This window comes from Fringilla coelebs (genome assembly GCF_963513975.1).
Source record: "Fringilla coelebs genome assembly, chromosome: 2".
NCBI lineage: Eukaryota > Metazoa > Chordata > Aves > Passeriformes > Fringillidae > Fringilla > Fringilla coelebs.
In genome coordinates, this window is record NC_140029.1 from 100,879,427 (window position 1) to 100,899,144 (window position 19,718).

Here is a 19,718-nt window from a genome sequence, read left to right on the forward strand (position 1 = left end):
CATAGACTTAATAATGTGAGGGTGTCCATTTTCTCTAAGATAAGCTTGGCCAGCACTTCATGTTGGAGGCACAGGTGAGAGAGATGGTAGCAATGCATTGTGGCAGGGTTAACTAGCAGAAATTCAAAGCTACAAGTGATAAGAATCCTGCCAGTTTCCTGGTTTTCGCTCCTTTGGAAATTGTATTGGAGCTTTTCCTTATGCATTACAAATTGCTTCTGCATACAGTTCTAGGTACTGAGCCTCTATAGCTCTGGTGACTCAGTGACCTGGCATATAATTCATTTTCTTGCTATCTGTTGTAAACCTGCTAAGTGTTTGGAAGTTGTGTTTTCTTTTCTCCCTCTGGCCACATAGACCCGGGAGCAGTTCGTGAATTATCTAAAGGTGCAACGTCAATGCAAGTTTTGTCTAAAACATGTTAATCCTGAGCCAAGGTGCTCTGGTTCAGCATATAAGTTTACATGGCTTCTCCAAACGGATCCTCTTCAAAGAGGACTAACACATTGTTTTCGATTACAGGACGGGAAGCTACATTGGAGACCTAAATATGATAGTTTGAGAATTTTTTTAGCAGTTATAGTTCTAATCAAGGTTTACTTCACAGATTTAATTCACATTTCAATAGCAAATGATAGTTTAAGTAGCTTCTTCACCTGTGATGAACTGTTTAACTGAAAAACATCTTTTACTCTCAGGTCTGTTGATTATGATGTGTTGAAGTAAGATTTTTCCATTTTTGTGCAGCCTTGATTGTTCACTGTGTTAAAGATCCAATACCCTGCTTAAGAGTAAAAGAAATTGGATCCTTTAGTCGTATGTCCACTCAGAGCGCCAACAGCAGTGTTTAGGGTCATTGTGCTGTTTTGGGTTTTTTAGCTACTTGCATGTGTGTTCAGCAGCTGGAGTAACTTCCTTGCTTTGTAAAATCAATGTTTCTTTATTTCCTAGGGGAAAAAAACCTTAATTGTTGGGATGAAAAAAATGGATTTAACTATTTCTAGCATTTCTGTGATCAATGATTTCTTAAACTCTTTTAAAATTGGTCTGAGCAGTCTTCCTAAAGCCAAGAGAGATACTTACTTTTTCCATTCTTAGTTGTTTTCCAGTGTTCTTTGCCTTTCAAAAACTGTCATAGGAAAAGGCTTTTTAAGGAAAGAGCAGGGTCACGTGCATGTATGCTTCCCTTGTGCCTTCTTATGAAGACTTTGAGTTCCTTGTTCCTTAAGGAACTATGAATTCAGTTGAACATTCTGTGCCTTGTTAGAGTACCCCAAACTGATTTACAGCTCAGTATCGTTATGTGACATTTGGCTACATGCCCTGCTTGATCTCTTTCCTTGCCACTTGGCTGATGGTTTCTGGTATTCAGGTTATAGTTTCTTGTTTCAGATGTCACTGAAGGAGCTGTAGCATGTTTTTATGTACAGTATGTTTCTGATGTAATACATTTTAGCTTTTATCATAAATTCATAATGTGGTTTCAAATGCTGAAAATAAAGGAGTTCTCTCTAGCAGAACTTGCAAATTCTTTAGTTAACTGCTTTAATCTAGATATATGAGAGGGTCATTTACAAGTTATAAAATGTTACCAGTGTCGATTTCTGACTCCTCCCACCCAGTTAATCCTGATGGAAATAAGGAAATGTTGCTGTTTACAGAGATGACAGTAATCCTGTATAGCTCTAGATGGCCGGTGGGACCATAGCAGGGGCAAGAAGATCCTTTCCAAAGTGGCTGCTCCTTTGTACACCAGGGTACATTTTCCTCCCTCCTCCTTTGTATGAGTTAGCAACATATGTAAGCTTGACTATTCCTGTCAGCTGTTGTCTGCTGCTTTGCCAAAAGGGAAGCAATGTGTGAATCTCCCAGCAGAAGCCTAATAAGCATTCTCCACCGGTTGGTGTCGTCCCCGCACCACCCTCGGAGGCAGCTATTTGTCATCTGGAATTGGCCTGTCGTGATGCTGTACTTGCTGACTTTGCTGTAGAGGCTTTCACCCCCCTGCTCTGCTTACTCATATGCATGCAAATGAACGTGCTCATTTATATATCAGTCTTTAGAAACACAGATTTTAGAGGTTTGCCAAGGTTCCTGGGGGCCTTTTCATTGAAGACAATTCGGTGTTTAGTTTCAGAATTTTGTTTTTGGCTGCTAATTAAAAAAACTTTTCCCTTTACATGAAAGAGTATATAGTAGTATTTTGCAAGTTAAGAAAAATGTTTTAGATTTAAGCATTAACACTTGACCATTGCATTTTTTCCCATACCTTCCTACATCCAGGTTAGTGTGTTCAATACTGGATTTCAGATATTTAGATTAGGGGTTGGCTGCCCCCAATGTGGCATTGTTACACCCTCAGGTTCAAGTGACCAATATAAAGCACTTTCCTTTTTTTTGGTATGATATGTTTTTGGTAATAGAATGGCTTTTCTGAGGTGTAGAATGTGCTTGACCGAGGGTAGCATTTTGAAGTTAAAAACAAAAACAACTGTGACATTTATTAGGCTTCTTCTGAGGAACCTCTTTGTAGCTAAGTAGAATAGAATCATGTTTGGGAATGTGATGGGTGGCGTTAGTTTCAGGTAGGCCAAACTTACATGTGATAAAATTTTAAAATTTATTTGCTTTATAATTAGACTTACTGACTGAAAGCTGTATAAATTGTACCAAAAAAGATTAAATCAGTTGAAAGTTGACAGAATTCAGTCAGCTTTAACTTCATTCTTAGATAGTTTTGTCCGTGTGCTAAAATTCAATGTGTAATTAAAATGTTAGTTTTATGAGTGTATTACTTTCTGTTTTTAAGCAGCTAGTTTGATGTGGTTTTTTAATGGCAGTAGTTTCATGCTGCTTCATTTCGGTTTTTAAAATTTTTCTTCATTTCCTCACTCTGTCATTGCGATAGTTGCTATGCAAACACTAGATAAGCTTTGTGTCTCTCATAAAAAAAGACAAAGTTTTAAATCAGCTGTCTGCAATGAATTTGAAAGGAAATGCTTTGAATATTAGGTTTAAGGCAGATTTTAAGAACTCTATCCATCATTTAAGTGCAATTTTTGTGTTGCTTTCTAGGCATTTGGAAATCTGTAAAGGATAATGAAGTCTCATGTATTGTTTCACATCCCTGACATGTATGCAAGATGAGTGTTTTCCTTGTCAAGAGTGGATTTTTTCCCATCCACGTTTTCAGTCATGTTCACTAGAGCTTTGTGCCCTACCTGATGTACGTCTGTAAAGCTTTGGTCAGTTTGGGCATGAGCAATGGTAGTTGCTGGCTCTGGTTTCTCAGCTTCTTTGAGCATGCAGCGTGAAGCAGAATGGCTCAAGTTCTGCTGCTTTGCCTCAGCAGCCACCCTCTGGTGGTCACCTGCCCAGCCTAAGGCTGAAGTCAGGCAGCTGTGTTACATCATCATCATGTGCATGATGAGCTGCAGCAGCAGGCGTGACTTCTGCAACAGGCAGAAAGTCCATGCATTTATCAGCTTGAGCGACCAAGGTTATGGTTTTGAGTTGTGTAGAAATGTTGTGTAGCAAGGCTGTGTTGAACTTTCACCCCCAGTACTTCCCTATTGCTCTTAAAGGATGGTTCTATGATGACGTTGCTGGGTGTTCAGCCAGCATTCATGGTTTGCATGAACATTCACCTCTTCACAGTCACATCAGCCCTGGTGAGGAACTACTCTGGGAGGTGTTTTGGGTACTGTTTTTAACTGGTGGGTAGAGACTGCCTCAGAAGATCTTCAAATACATTCTGCTAGAAATTGTGAACACTCTGGATCAGCTGTAACTGCCTGATAGTGCACCACTGGTGCATGGGAGTGAGCACAGCTACTGAACTTCAGGAACATCACGGTGCACTGGACATGCAGTCAAAGTGATTTTTGTTTTGCTAACAGAAAACACAGCAAACCTCAAAATCAGCATAATGTAGAGAGGTGTTAAGAGTCAAAGTGTCCATTACTTCACTTAAATCACAAGACTAGGCACTATATTTAGAATTTTTCAGCAGTGATTTTTACCTTCTTGGAGCTGAGTAATACAGTTTAGTGAATGGTTGAACTAACCGAGCTTTCAACTACATCAAGAAATTCAACTTAAAGGTGGCATGGCAGAATCTATTCAGCATGAAACAAAAACCCAAAGCAATTGAAAATTGTTACTGAGACTCAGTTTCTAAGTTCAAATCAACTTGGTGACAAGATAAACTGTTGAGGGAAACTATTAATGAGACAGCACTGCAGTTATATGCAATGGTTTTTAAAGATATGTCTTCCTACATTGTAATCTCCTTAGGATTCCCTGATTTAGATATTTTAATTGCTTTTTAAATTAACTTTATTCAGGTACTACCACACCCAGGATTTGAGAACAGCTGCTCGTAGGAAAGGTCCAGAGGAGCTGTAGTAGCTCAATTGCCCATGCCATGTTTACATGTGGTGAAGAATTTCTCCTGAAGAAAAGTAGCAATTTTTTAAGATCCCACAGAGGGGAAACTCTCCAGGAGTAAAACCAGGCCCTTTTTTAAAATGCCATGACAAGCACAAAATTGGTAATTCATCATAGTATTAGGTAAATAGTATGAAAATTCTGTTGCTCAGCACAAATCAAGAAATAATTTGATTTTACTACTACTGATGGGGACTAGAAACTATCCCCTGTCTTCTGGATCAAATCTCTGAAAATTCTGCTGTCAGCAGATGTTTGTGAGTGGAGGAAAGGGAAGTGACGGGAAAGGAACAAAGGGTCAATGCAGTTTGATAGGAAGCTGACTTTCATTTCTGGAGGATATATTTGTTCTTAAAATGTTTTCACATTGAATGTTGTGAAAATTGCTATCAGAAATTTAGATGAAGAAATACAATTGTTTAAGACTGAGTGATGTGATAATTCTTTTCTTTCATTGTGTCCTTTTACTTTTAATAGAAACTAGCATTTTAATCACTTAAAATTAGGAATACCGATCAATTAATACCCAAAACATGTTAAGAAATCTGATCTAATAAAGGAGTGTAATAGAGAGGTGGTGGTGGTGTCGGGGGGAAACAGCAGTGAGACAGTTTAAACATTATACCTCCATCTAATTATTTTGGAGTTTTACCAGTATAAATGAGAGCAAAATTGGTTCTGTAAGTATTAAATGAAGAATGTTTTCTTTTTAATCTGAGGAAGACAGACTATGAGAACTAGAGCTCTGGCTTTTGATAGATGTTATGATTTGTTTTAGGCTGGCAGTATTCAGAGTACAGATGGTACTTTAGATACTGCTAGGGCAGTAATCAGTGATAGAAGTCACCCTTCTTTGTTGGATCTGGATTTAAATTGTCTCTTACCTATGGGGAGACATTTTTCTTTTTTCTACTTAGTGCTTCTATCAAATTTATTGCATGCATAGCATTCCTGTTAATATTTTTTCTTTGCCATATTGTAGTCTTTCGACTTCTTCAGCTCATCCTTTCTACTCAGATACTCTTTTTGAAGACTGTCACTTAACTTTGGTTCCTAACACATCTGTTCACAAGATAGCTAAATTTTCTACTTTGTAACTTGACACTGGATATTTAGAAAACTAAGTAATCATTTTTAAACTGAAAGGACTCTGCACATATGACAGAATAGTGAGCTGAAAACTTTTTAAGGGGCTCAGGATACTGATATGGGGTATTGTTTTTGTACTGTGAAATTACATTTGTTCTGGTTGCTAGGATTCTTTTCATTCTATATATACACTATACTGTGCCCTCTTCCCTGATTCTCTCAACAGAGGTATAAACTTTGCTTGTTACAAAAAAGAATATGTTGGAAACATGGATGTGACTTTTATCTAATTGCCAGGTTAATGATACACAAATACCTGAATTATATTTGAAATGAAATGTCTCTTTATATTTACATTTTTAGAAGCATGTTGAAAATAACTGCTTCATAACTTCTCCATGTTTAAAGCCAAAACAAAGTTATGAAAAATTTCACGCAAGATATTTTGGCTCATCCTCTAAATCTGTGTATGCATGATACTACAACAATGCATCTGTTAGTACCAGCTTTGATTTTTCCTAAATATGTAATTGAACAAGGATTTTGCAGGATTTAAAACATCAAATAAATGGAAAAAGAACCCTTGCTTCTCTCCTAAGATTGCATTTATTTTTCACCTAAGGAAAAGGAGAACATACCACAAAAATGTGTTTTACCTGTACGAAGAGTTCAAAATTCAAGGTCTTAAGGTCTAACTTTTCTAACATTTTAAATTGCACATAGGACTCTGAAGAGCAGTACTGGTAGTTCTAATTTGCAAGTAGGACAGTACAATTGACTTAATTGCAGTTGTTCCTGTGAACAAAGATTTGACAGGGTTTGGCCCGTAATTAACGGAGAGGACAGTCAGGTGTGAATTATAAACACACTGAAGTCTAATCTTCCAAGGTGCTTTGTGCCTCACCAGAGCTGTTTATCATTCCCTGTTTTCTGGAGTTAATAGCTGCAATACTGTTGAACGTCTTGCAGAATAAGCCTTGAAGAGAGCAGTGTGCTTTCTGATCCTCACACTCATCATGTGTTTGACCAGGATTAAAAGTTTTTTCATAAAAATCTGACAGTTCTGCCCTCTTGTGATTTGACATTTGCACGCAAGACACAGAAGAGGGAAGCAGTGTGTATGAGTTGAAAAGTTTGTTAGTAATTAAACTAGTTGCAATTCTTTCTTTTAGACATACATTACTTTGCAATAAGACTACGCTATGTGGAAATTTATACATCGCTCTGAAAACTACAGTAGAAGTTGTTCAAAAGTATAGTAAATGCTTAGAGACATGTGTGTGTACATGTCTACTAATCTATAGCATATGCATGTAAATGCATTAGAAAGAGAGGCAGTAGCTCTACCTAATATATTACAATACTGTTGGACTCCTTCCACTGCCTTAAATGCAGTCATGATTTTATCCGACCATTTGGAAAGTGTGTGTAATTCGTAACTCTCTCCTTCTTTAATGTTACATTAATTCCTCGCCTGTTGCCTCTGCAGGAATTGTTTTAAAGACAGATTTTAACGCTTGAAATAGTCACCCTATATATGATTCACCAGACATCTATATCTCCTGGTGCTGTTTTGGGGTATTTCATTGTTTCTCAGTTCCTCACCCCTCTTTTTTTTTTTTGGAAGTGACTTTTTTTAAAAAGGTATCTCAGCAGGAAAAAGCCAGAAGCGCCAGTGCTTTCCAGAAGAAGCTTTCTTCCCACCCTCTGCCTTACCTTGCGCTGGCGGGCTATAGCAATCCCGGGTGAGCCGGTGCTGCGGGGCGCGGGCGCTGCGCGGTGGCATCGGGGCTGCTGCGAGCATTCCAGCGCTATTCCAGCGCTCCCGCGGAACAATGAGGGATGGGCGCGCGGGCGGCCCGAGCCTATGCACCATTACGTCAGCGCCTTGCCATATAAGGCGCGGTGCAGCCCCGGTGCGCTCCGGTGCGGCCGCTGCCCGGGCAGAGCGGCCGCCGCTGGGCAGCGGGGCTCGGCCACTCTGGGCAACTCGGCCGCTCTGGGCAACTCGGCCACTCTGGGCAGCTCGGCCGCCGCTGGGCAGCGGGGCTCGGCCGCTGTGGGCAACTCTGTCCGGCTGCCTCTGGGCAACTCTGTCCGGCTGCCTCTGGGCAATTCGGCCACCTCTGGGCAGCTCTGCCGCCTGTGGGCAGCCGGGCTGAGCCCTGGGCAGCCGGGCTGGCCCTTGGCAGCTCGGCAGCGGGCGCTGGCTCCGGCCAGCCCCGCGCTGTGTGAAACATTGCATTTGTCCTCCAGCTCAGGGCCAAGAAGAATGTGCGGAAGGTTTGGGTTAAGGCAGTTCCTCTCTAGCGCTGATAATAAAGTCGTTTTAAGTTGTTACTGATTAGGTACAATGTTTTCCACTTAGTCCCGCAGCCTAGAGCTCGAAAACGGAAAATCTGAATTCCAAGTCATCTTGTTTAATTAGTTGTTCTAAGGGACCTTTTTCTGTTGGTTCGGTTTTTTTTTCTTTTAATTTTATTATGACAAAAAAATGCAACTTTAGCTGAACTCCTCTGAGGGGGGATATGAACTTTGAGACTTCCTTTTTTTTTTTCCTTCTGTAAAGAGTCGGGGTCCTTGGAGGATAGTATTTTATTTCCTGATGATGTAACTACAAAACAATTCTCTTAAGTGATGATGGGAAGGCCAGATGAAATCTGATTTTTTTTTTTCTTCAATGTTTTTTCTACAAACCCCTTTCCTTTTTCGTATGTTTGTGTTTCAGCTAACACAATTAAGCAGTCCAACCAACTATTTTTAGTAAGGTCTTGAAGAAATGAGTTGTTTGTTTTAATATTTAGGAAAGAGGCAGAAAGCCAAAAAATAGGATTTAAATTGAAGAACTTAAACTGTATCTCTTGTATTCCCCATCCTTTAGTGTACACCCCAAGTCAACACTGATGACAGAAGAAAGAAATACTGGAAATAGGTATAAAATTTGTTACTGGAAATCCACTAAGGGATAACAGGAGGCAGTGAAATAAATTCCTTTTATGTTAGTGGGTAAATTAGATCATTGAAAGGCTTTTCACACTATTGAAGTAGTAGGTGCATCCACAATTAATTTATTTTCAGCATTTGAATTTTAGTCTTCATCTCTGTAGCTTAATCCATTCTCTACCTGCCTTCAGTGCATTTTGTCATGTTGTACATAATGCTAACAATAAGACAAGTTACTTGTTTGGGGGTGTTGTCTGTAGGTATGAAGACAAATGGTGATTAAGATGTTTGCATTTCATTAACAAGACAGACATCTGGCTATCTTGCATATATTTACCCTGAGTGTAGCCTGAAAAAGGTACTTATTCTTCAGTTGAAAAATTCCAGGCAACCCCTTGCATAGTTACTGAGTACAGACGTCCTCAGAACTCTGCTGCTTATTTGCATGGGTGATCCTGCTGTGTCCTCTTTGTAAGTTTCTGAGAAAGTTCAGATTTGAGTACCTTGTCAGAAGACTTTCAAACTATTTAATTCTAACCTTTCCCAAAAGGTTTTGGAGATAGAAAACGTATTTGAATGCACCAATGGACAGACCAGGATAATATTTCATTTGCTGTTCTAGGGAGAGTTAATAATCAAATCCAAACAGAAGCAAAGTAACCTGTCCTTTAGCTGATATTGGCCTATTGAGTTCCTTGGCTAATGTTTCTGGAGGCTAACAGTTTGTCTAGTTTTTATCAAAAGCATTATGCCAATATGGATCATTTGGAATACAAGCTCATCTAGGTGACCTTGGTATGGGAAATATCTTCAGCTACAAACTCAGCCTTTCTGCTGGGACTCTGTTTAAAATGGCAGGACAACTGAAGGTGCAAGGTGCTGTCTAAGAGCAGGCTGTGGATGTACTGCTGTATCCATTTCTGAGTTGCAGGAGGAGTCAGGGAAGTTATTCAGTGCAAGGTAGGTAGGAGTTAAATGTGAATGCATCCTTTTTTACATGTATGTATGTGAGCATAAATATATACATCCTTAGAGGGGAAAACTACTGTTTCTGTCCTGGGTTTGTTTTTTTTTCTTCCTTTTGCAATTGCTTTGTTTTTTCAACTTTCCCTTCACCTGCCACACACCCTGTTTCTGTAGTCTATATGAAAATTGCCTACATTTTTGTTCTACCACATGAAACAGTTGGTTTAGGCCATAAGCAGCTTTGAAGAAGAGGACTTCTCAAAAGCTGGTAATCAAAAATTCATCGTCACAATCTAGTTCTATTCTGGAGTTCCAAGGAACACAGTTCAGATAGTGCTGGTGATAAGTTTATTGGTAGCCTGGGAACAGGGAATAGAGAATGCAAGTCCTTGTGTTTATAAGTCTGTGTTTATATCTGGGGATGGCCAAAATACAAACTCCTCATTTCTTAGTTAATTCCTCTCTGCAATACAAAAATGCACATCTGTGACCTTCTGCGAACCAGCTTTATCAAAGAGCATCAGCTGAGTGTATAATGACCTGACTTCCTTCTTTTATATTGTTATGACTTAAAGGACATTGTACAGTGCTACCCAAGCCCTGTTAAGAGCTTGGATATTTTATTAAAAATTCCAAGTCCTGGACTACTGTAACATGAAAAGTTCATTTTTATCTGAGCCAATGAATTAAGTTGCAAAGGAGCGTTCCTTTACTGCATTTTTACAGTTTCTTTCAGTATCTGTAGGTGGAATCCTGGCACTGGTGAACTACACTGAAGAGGAAAAGAAAAAAAGCCTTTGGCCAGGCAGCTATGCATGTCTCATTCTCTATTGCTCCTTGAAAATGAGTTCTGTTTCCTTAGTTACTACACATAGTTTTGCATAGAATTGGTGTATTTGCAAGTATTGTGACAGCAGAAGTTGATTTGTAGATTGTTGATTTGTAGAAATTGGAGGCCAAAAGAAAATCTAATTAAATCATTGGTGCATCTCCTGTCAATGCAGGGCTGCTCTCTGCAGCTGCTTGCAGTAACTTTTTTCTAGTTGCTGCTTATCGTTTTGTATTGTTCTTTGTGCCCAGAAAATCTTTCAGGATTGTACTTTAGAAAAATAGAAGCTGGGAAGATGGAAGATTATACGAGGCAAGGAGAAGATAGGACAAATAAGCTAGAAGACTTTGAGGCAGTACTTTAGACTTTATCTTAAACTATCTGAATTCCTCCCATTATTTCCATCGTTAAACTTCTCTTTTTCTTCCCATGGCATTTCATAGCAGCAGTTCCAGTGTCCTTAAACCCATAACCTATCTATTGCAGCATTTGACCCCTTCCTTTGGCCATTTTGTATCTAAGATAAATAAAGGAAATTAGAACTTGGGCCTCAGTTCAAGAAAGCACTTAAAACATAGCCCTGTGTATTTTTGTTGAAAAAGGAAAGGACTTCAGCAGAAGTCTGATTTTAATGATATATTGAAATGTTTGACTGAATCAGGCTCTTGGTCACATTTACTTTATGTGATATTGTTGAAGCTTGGGGCTTCTTCTGAAGTTCTCCCTGGGATCTAAATCTTTGGGTTACTTTCACATTCCAAAAATAAACATCTACTGAGGTACAAATACTGTCAAAGCTTTTATTAGTATTTTACATTACTTAGAACTGGTTGCTTTTTTGGAGGGGGTTTGCTTAAGTTTTGCATGTGATACCTGGAGAACTGAAATATATGCAGAATTGACAAGTTGAATTTTATTGCCTTGCTTAAATGGGAGCTGATATTTAATGTTATAATAACTCATGTGACTTCAAGGATTTTTCTTCACTGTGTGTTCAGCCTTGTCTCTGAAATCTGTGGGAGTTTGGACATTACTCAGTGGAAGAAGACTCACTCTAATTATTTCTTAGATTATTAGCATCCTTCAAAACTTTTCTAATTTATCTTTATTATTTCTCCTAACATTATGATTGATGATCTCTTAAATTTCATCTGTAAAGTGTTTTAGAGTTTCATATCCTAATGTATAGACTAATTTCTGAATATTGCAAAGAGAAATATGGAGGTTATTATGGCTTATTTACAGTCTGAAATTTACTGACAATGGATAAATGCATGTAGAAAGCAAGGGGCAGAAGCAGGGTAAAGTTCTGAAGATAACATTCTTCAGATTCATGTGTCTTTTACTATGGACCATGGGTGGAAAGAGATTCATATCTCCATTACTCTGTGGTTTTAATTTTTTTTGGCAGCAGGGAGAAATATTTTTTCAAACTCTCCTATTGTTTACAGATTCCATTATTCTCCCTTTCTTTTTGCAGATACAAATAAAATTCCTAGGCAAATATTAAGGATAATTTGATCCCCTTATGTTGAGTGCTGTATTGGGAAGTTGATGACTGCACCTCTCAACTATTAATGGCTTCTAAGGAGAACTTGCAAGGGCTTCATATTTGCTTGTGAAATGGTTTCATTTATTATATGGGACCAAGGTAATTTTTTACCTTTTAATTTAATGAAGAAGACAATTTTTTGCATGGCAGAGTTTATCATGAACAAGGATGGATAGAATTTAATTTGTATGCCTTCCTCTACTCTATATAAACACATATAGCCAAGTAATCTTTTCTCTGTGATAAAATTAGATAATGTTCTTTAGTTCACAAAAGGTCTGTACAAGAGTGTATTTTAAGAAGAAGTTTGGGATTAGAGGTTTGTTTTGTTTGTGATGGGTTCTGCAGTGAGATTTTTTTATCAGCCCACCCCCACCCACAAGTATGCCTGTTGGGCTATTTCTGGAGGCACAACAGCCATTTTAATATTAATGCAATAGCAAAAGTGAGTTGTAATCCTGTGACGACTTAGGATCTTGGAAGGTGCTCAGTTTCGTATCTGTAAACATGCTTGAAAGTAGAACATATTTTAAATGTCTGTCTTTAGTCATTAGACTGCAGAAAAAATGACACTATGTACTACTTTTCTTTATCCATTTCCTTTGAATTCAGTCAAAGAAAGATTCTTTTTGTAGAACTTTGGGGAAGTGGTATGGCTGAAACATTTTGAGCTTCAAGTCTGACTCCACATGAATCCCTCTCTTTTTTTATGTATTAATCTGAGTTCAGTCATTTGATTCAAAGTGATCAACTCCTTTTCAGAGCAGTATAATTCTCGTTTGAATAAAAACTGTGCAGCTTTGCTGACTCAGCTTTTCACACTGCCATGAATTGAGCATGGTGCCAGTGGAGGATGTTTCTTTCAAAGCTCTGATGATGTCAAGTGAAAAAGTAGATCGAGTTATTGCAGGCTCTTTCAGCTCCTCCATATCATGCACCCTTATGCTTTTTCCTTCACATCTCTTGTTCCTACACTTGTTGCTGGGTGAGGCCTTCCACCAATGGCTTGGAGAGCAAAGCCTAGAACACAGGTAGCAGAGATTTGGCATTCAGTGCATTTCTTGGAGGCTGCAGTTTTACAGAGCCTCCTGAGCCATTGGCTACTTTGGAGCACAAGCCTGTCAGGCGCATAGGTGAGTGTGGGCTCAAATGCAGCATCAGAACTGGAAGAAGACTCCTTGGTGCCATTGATTTTATGCAAAGTAGAGTACAAAGCTGTTATGCTTTATTTTCTTTTTTGGTGGTTTGTGGAGGAATGGAATGTAAGAAAATAAAGATAGGGCAGAAGGTAGTCTCACACCTGAGGAGTTGGAGCTGTACTGATCACCAAAGCTTAGGAACAGGCCTGCCCTTAATAGGCCACAGCTGTGTCCAATAAGAAGATGAGTGCTACAAAAGAGTGGGTTAGCTGGTTGAGAAGAGAGTTGGAGTTCGTTGGTTGTGCTGTGAAGGAGTCAGTGCTGTGAGGAGCTGCACATGAGAAATCACTGAGAAGGTATGGGAGCTTTGTAATAAGGTGACAACAGTGGTTAAGTAGAGAGAATCCAGAATTAAAATGTATTATGAAGCCTACATGTCATTGTTATAATTCTGTTGAACAGGCTTCTCTTGCCTCCTACTGATTAACCCAGTGAAAACAGAGCTGTTAAAGAGCTTTTTTGAAAGGGAGTAAGGCTATAGAAGAATGAGTATGGATGCTAAGGAAGGTAAAATTTGCAAGGAGAGAAAGTATTTTTTTTATTGGGCTGCCTGCATTAGCAGAATAAAACACAAATATGCTCTTGGCCCTGGAGGCCCTTCTTTGGGTCTTAAGATGCTGCATCTTTGTTACAAAATCTCTGTAATAACAGACATGTTTTCTGTCTTGATAAACCCCCCCCTTAGGACTCCTGGTAAGAAATACATTCAAAAAGGCTTTTCTTATTCTCTGTAATTTCAGTAGCTGTACGTTAGTTCCTGTTTAAAGCACAATGCTTCAAGTTATTGGTGATTTTGGTACCTGTTCAAGGAATACGTGTTGAAATAACGCAGAGGCAAATGCATCCTATACAGGCTGTTTTAGATTGTGGATTCCTAGGGATGTAATGTAGCTCATAAAACTTTGATCCCTTTGGGATTCAGAATTGCTGAGCTATCTGATGGATTCATAGTTTAGAAATGTGACTTAGTTGTGCGGTTCAGTTCTCTGGTCTGGAAAAGTATTTACAGAATTTCTTGACCTCCTAGGGTATAGTCACATGTAGCTCTTTGTGTTAGTCTTGCCCACAGCAGGTACTGTTCAAGGAGTCTCTTGGGCTTGGGGAAATGTATTTAGCAGACTCAGACACTCCACAGCCCCGGAGTCTGCAACAAAAATTTTACAAAACCCTGGAGTGAGGAAGGAGAACAAATACAAAAGGGTATTAATTTGGCTTTTTTACAGCAGCTGGCATGAGACCTATCAGCCTTAAGAGCCATTACTTTCAACTCAGCAATATTGAAGTTGTGTCATTATCTGGGAAAACTTTTATTGATCTCATGTCTCCAGGTCTTATGTCAACAGGGTGGACTATTACTAAGAAAGTCTTCTAGGAGATGAACTAAATGCTTGAATAGCCTACAGCTTGCTTTATGATTGAAAACTGAACTAAAGCCCAAAAAAAAAGTGGTTTAAGGAAATTCTCTTTCAGCACCTGAAGGAAAGGCAAAATTTTCTTTTAGTCCCTAAAATCTTATGCTCTTTAAACAGTCCTCCTTGCAATCTTTCCCACTGCTTTATAGTCTGCTTTATTTTGTGGAGTTTTTTTAGTTGTTGAGTACTTTATTTTTAACCTGCTTTGTTCAGCTACCTGTTTTTAGTTGTAAGGAAGAAGCTTCTGTACCTTTTAACATTGTTTCCCCTGCATAATTTGATTGAAAGAATTTTGACAGAGCACAATTTCTGTCTTCTATTTGCTCTGGCCAGTGAACTCAGGAGCTTCTAATACGAGGATTAATATTAATTAGATGAAAGATACTTACAGTTCATACAAATTGCACTTATAAAGAGTGTAGTCAGGATGAACTACATAGAGTTGATTAAAGAGAGCAGTGTATTGGGTTCTTGTAGTGATACAGTTTCTTCTAAGTTAGATCTGTCGTGGCATATTCTGCTATGAAATCACATAGTACATTTGATAATTGCTAATAATTTATCTTATAAGCAGACTGTACTATTACTCAAGAAAAAATTATGCTAATTTCTTAAATGAATTCAACAGAAGAACATAGACTTTAATACTTTTAGGTGACTCTACAGAACAAAGATTTAAACACTGCAAATTTGTAGATCTTTGGGTTATTTACCGCCTGCCCCCTCTCCAGTAAATACAGAACTATATAATAGGCAAATATTTGTGTAACTCTAGCCAATAGCAAGGACAGAGGAGAAAAGTGGTTCTAGTTATTTTAATGTAGTACTTATGATAGTACTTACGCAGCCTTTTTGTGTTCAGCCTTTAAAATGATACAGAAATGTCTCAATTCCATTTATAATAGAGGCCTAGAACTAGAAAGCTGCAAAAGAACAAGTATATTTTTAAATTCCTAATATATGTTGTACTGGTTAAACCCAGTTGTGTGTGACCTCTCAGTTTGATTCAAGTTTGGAGCACATGAAGTTTGTTAGTTCTTTTCTCTTTGACTCTATTTTTCTGATTTTAATTGTTTTTATTTCAAATTTCCATAGTAGATGGGCAGAGGCTATTCTCAAACAAATCAGTCCTTGATATTGCTGCTGAGTAGCAGCATACATGAATCCAGCACTACCAAAATAGGAGGAGTTATTTTGCTAGAAGCCCAAGATGTGTCCAGAGTGACATAAGGTTATACAGAGCTTGACAAGAATAAACACTTTGAGAGCTATAAAATTGCTTTGACCTTGGGGCTTGGGAACCTAAGTGGAGCCTTAACTTTTAGCTCTCTGTGTGTATGTAAATCAAAGCAAGTCATGCCCAGAAATGTTGCTAAGTATATTTTTCTCAGCAGTCAGTGTGACAGATGGTTGCAGTTCTTGGAGCAGTTGTGGTAGGCATAGGTATCCCTGGAGCAGAAACACATAGTTCAGGAGCTTGTGGAAACCCTGATCATAGCTTTGCTCATGGAGAGTAGGGTCTGAGTTGGAGGGAATTCTGAAGTGTCTCCAGATCTGTTGGGAATCACTCGGAAAAGTTTATACACTTTTACACAAAGGAGTTCTGGGTGTGTCTGAATTTCAGTGAATGATGGTTCCAATGGATTTTGATTTCTTTCAGCTAGTTAATATTTAGAATGAATGGCCGAGGGCTGTTTGTGATACCTTAGCTTTAAATGATGTCCTGGTCTATGTTCCACGTGTATTAATATAGAATTTGGATCATTTAGTCAAACTCATTACTTTTGCTATGATGTTGGGCTTTCTTGGAAGCTTTTTCTCTATTTTAGGTACTTACGAAAAGCAGCAAAGCTGCCCTTTTTTGGTAGTGGATTCCTATAAACTTCAGGGAATAGCATTAACATAGGTAATACCAAAAGAAATGGGGAATCACGTTTGTACTTTTTGCAAGTACAATAATTTGTTTCTTTTCATAACTGCAGTATAACAAAGAGACCAAATCACTTTGTGAAGTTTTTTGTTTAGGATTTTTTTTCTTTAACTACTGCACCAGCTATTGACAAGTTTTTTTCTCTTCTTGTGCTATTCTGTTCCTCTCTCTGGTTTTTATGTGCATCTAGGAGCCAAATCCAATAAAAGAGGCTAACGTTGGTCAGGTGAGGTTCCAGTGTGTCATGTTGGAAGAAGAAAATTCATTAGTAGATTATTGGAAGGTGGAGGGAGGGCCATGTGAAGATGCCAGTGTCCAATGGAGTGACTGGGAAGAAATGGTTAGAGGTATTTTTAGCATTTTCACTGGAATGCAGGGAGGCTCATTGATTGCACTTTTGTTCCCTGAGAGAGGTCAATGGGAAAGGTCCAGAATCAGGAAGTAATCCACACAGAATCACAAATGCTTTTCACTTTGACATTAATCTCAGTTTAGAAAGGAGAATGCCTGGATATTGCGTTTCTGCGTGGAATTATCTTAGAAATCTTGTGTTTCAAATAGGGCCAACTTGTTACTGTCAATTGCATGGCATTGAGTACAGAGAAAATGGTCACATCTTTCATAATGAAGAAAAATGTTCACTTTGTTTTCTGATAGAGCTTTGGGTTTTATTTTTTTTTTTTATGTCTTCATTCTTCTGACCCTGAAATTGTTCTATCTCTCTCATGGTAATTTCTTAAGTGACAGTGATTTTATAATAGAACCTTATTGTTTTGTGTCATTTTTCTGGTGAATATTTGAATATTTTACTTTCACTAAACTTTTCTTCTCTTTTAAAAAACACTTCTTCATTGACCTGAACTATGAAAGCTGCTATATCTAAAACCCCATCAGGTGACAGTCCTTTTAAAGTGTATGTTTGTGTGCATGGTGTGATGACATTTATAGGCTATTACTGTTTCCACTTTGATGAACAATGACTGTACCAGGAATGTGTTCATGTGCAACATTTGAATGGAAATCCTAGGTTAAACCCTTTCACAACTCTTAAGCTATGGGTGTTTTGGTACAAGCTGGAATTCCACATGTTATTTCTCTCTTAGGAGTTGCACAGATCTCTTAGATATTCTTTTGGCGCTGCCTTTTGGGCATATGCATTTTATAAAATTGCTTAAAGAAAACATTTTTTCTTTCTTGTTCATAGATACAATTTGGGAGAGACTTTTATTCCATTTTTTTGAGAACCTGTAAATTCAAATGAAGTTGGGTTTTCTGTGTGGTTTTTTGTGTGACTAGTTGGGAAGAAAATTGTGATTTTGTTCTTGGTGTCAGAAAATTTGTAAGTGCTACAGAGCAAGCAAACCATGAAGGGGGACACAGCTCTCGAGCGGCTGAGTGGTTCAGACTGAAAAGTGCTTGGGTATCTGAATTCTGTGGCTCACAGTGAGCATGCTCAGATGTTTTGTTACTTGCAAAGAAGTATTACATCATCTTATTTGCAAAGTCACTAGGCTATAGCTGTCTTTACATCCAACAGAGTTCTCAAGTGGGATATCAAATACATGCATTACATAATCAGAACAAAGCCTTTATTGGTTGATTGTACCCTTAGGGCGGGATGCTGAATGGTAGTTGCATATGGAAGACATAACCTTGCAGACTTAACCATTTCTTAACCATCCTATCAACAGCTATGAAGTGAAATAATAGCCTAGGGATAAGATTCACTTGGGAAGGGTGTAGCTAAAGAAAATAAGATTTTAAATTGGTTTAATGAGTTCATCATCTTTCTGTAAATGCACTTAAATGTATTGAAGCAAAGAGAACCAGAAGAGTTTTATGGATATATTTATAGACTGATTTGCTGAACTTTCATGTGGTATAATTCCTGTTAATGAATTCAAAAGAGGTAGACCAATTTCCACCCAGTCTGTGGTTTTAATTTATTGGAAAATGACCTACTTAAAAATACTGGAATTTTTTTTTTTTGTTATGGAAGATTAAATTTGTCTTTCTAAGCTAATTTAAGTACTTTTTAGAGTTATTCACTTGTTAAGGACCATATGTGCAAAATATGTCTGGTGATTTTAATTGGTCCAGTTCAGAACTGATCTGGTTTTTAATAAGAACTTTTTTTGTGAAAGGTATAATACAGAGCTCATAATTCTCAAGCTACATGAAAGTGATACCAAAGTTTAGTCTTTTATTGATTGTCATGGTATTTTTTGTGATCTCAGTCTAGTTTTAATGAACCTGGATTTCATAAACCAAATTAAATAAACAGGTAAGTCCTTACTCTGAGGGAAATGAGACCACATTAAAAAAACAAAAGCAAAAACCAAACAAGACCCCTACATTAAAAAATCTGAGCTTTATGTTATGATGATCTACATGTGATTTCCTGTGTTGTCTTAATGCAGTTTTTATATGTGGCTTCAGGGTAAAATTGTACTGAACTTTCAAATTAAAACTGCTAGTCAGCCTTTGGGTATGTGTACCTTTTAGGCCGGAAGGTGTTTTTCAGGGAAAATGCTGACTGAACCCAAGGCCATGGGTTTTGTTCCTCTCTTCCCTCTTGTGCTGCTCCCAGACTAAATTAGGCTCCAGTATGAGTAATCCATCAATATTGACTTTGCTTTTGAGGTATATTTCATAAAGAGTGGGAACTGGTTGACAAGTTCTTTTGTTATTATGCCTGTCCCAACCTATCCTTAGAAATAAAAAATTGGATTTGGTGATTTCACAAAATCCCCCCAGTTCTTCACTGCATCAGTTTCAGATGGACAGTGCTCCCATAAAAATCTTGAAACAAGATACTGATTTTAGAAGTGTTGGTCTCAAAATACTCTCCTTGATCCTTCAAGAACCACTGGGACAGAGTTGTGTATAGTACTGAAGATCCTCAAGTGAAAAGCAAGGTATATACAGCAGTATTTAAAACTTCCATGTATTTTTGTCCCAAGACAGAGTGTGGATGAGCACTCGGTAGACTTAATAAAGCTAATATGCAAATTTCCGATGAATGCAAGTTTCAGCTGTTATCCATTGGGTGGGCAAAAGGTGATGTTTAACATCCTACCAACTTGCTTTTCTTTTACTTATTAGCAGTTCTGTTTAGAAAAGTAGAGAGGAGAGGGTTGGGTGGGGGGGATGAGCCTTTGTGACATTTTCTCCCTGATAGTTATTCATGTACGCATCTTTCTGTTTCAGTCCCACAGTGATATTTATACCAGTGGTGGAGCAGACATTGGGACAAAGGATTACTAGTTAATTTGGGGAGCTAAATATACATGTGGCTGTGTTAAGGAAAACACCGCCACAAACACCCTGCAGGTTTAGGTAGAGAAGC

The 19,718-nt window shown here is 38.2% G+C and overlaps 2 protein-coding genes across 3 annotated transcripts in view; one reads left to right on the plus strand and one right to left on the minus strand.

The window, feature by feature from the left end:
• FILIP1L (filamin A interacting protein 1 like) overlaps window positions 1-7,380 on the minus strand; it is a 34,060-nt gene extending 26,680 nt beyond the window's left edge. Inside the window, exon 1 of the mRNA XM_084226556.1 lies at window positions 7,255-7,380. The gene's annotated coding sequence lies outside the window, so the exon portion shown is untranslated. The remainder of the gene's footprint in view (window positions 1-7,254) is intronic.
• The window catches only part of CMSS1 (cms1 ribosomal small subunit homolog), a 221,600-nt gene that overhangs the window by 30,495 nt on the left and 171,387 nt on the right, over window positions 1-19,718 (plus strand). The window lies entirely within an intron of this gene.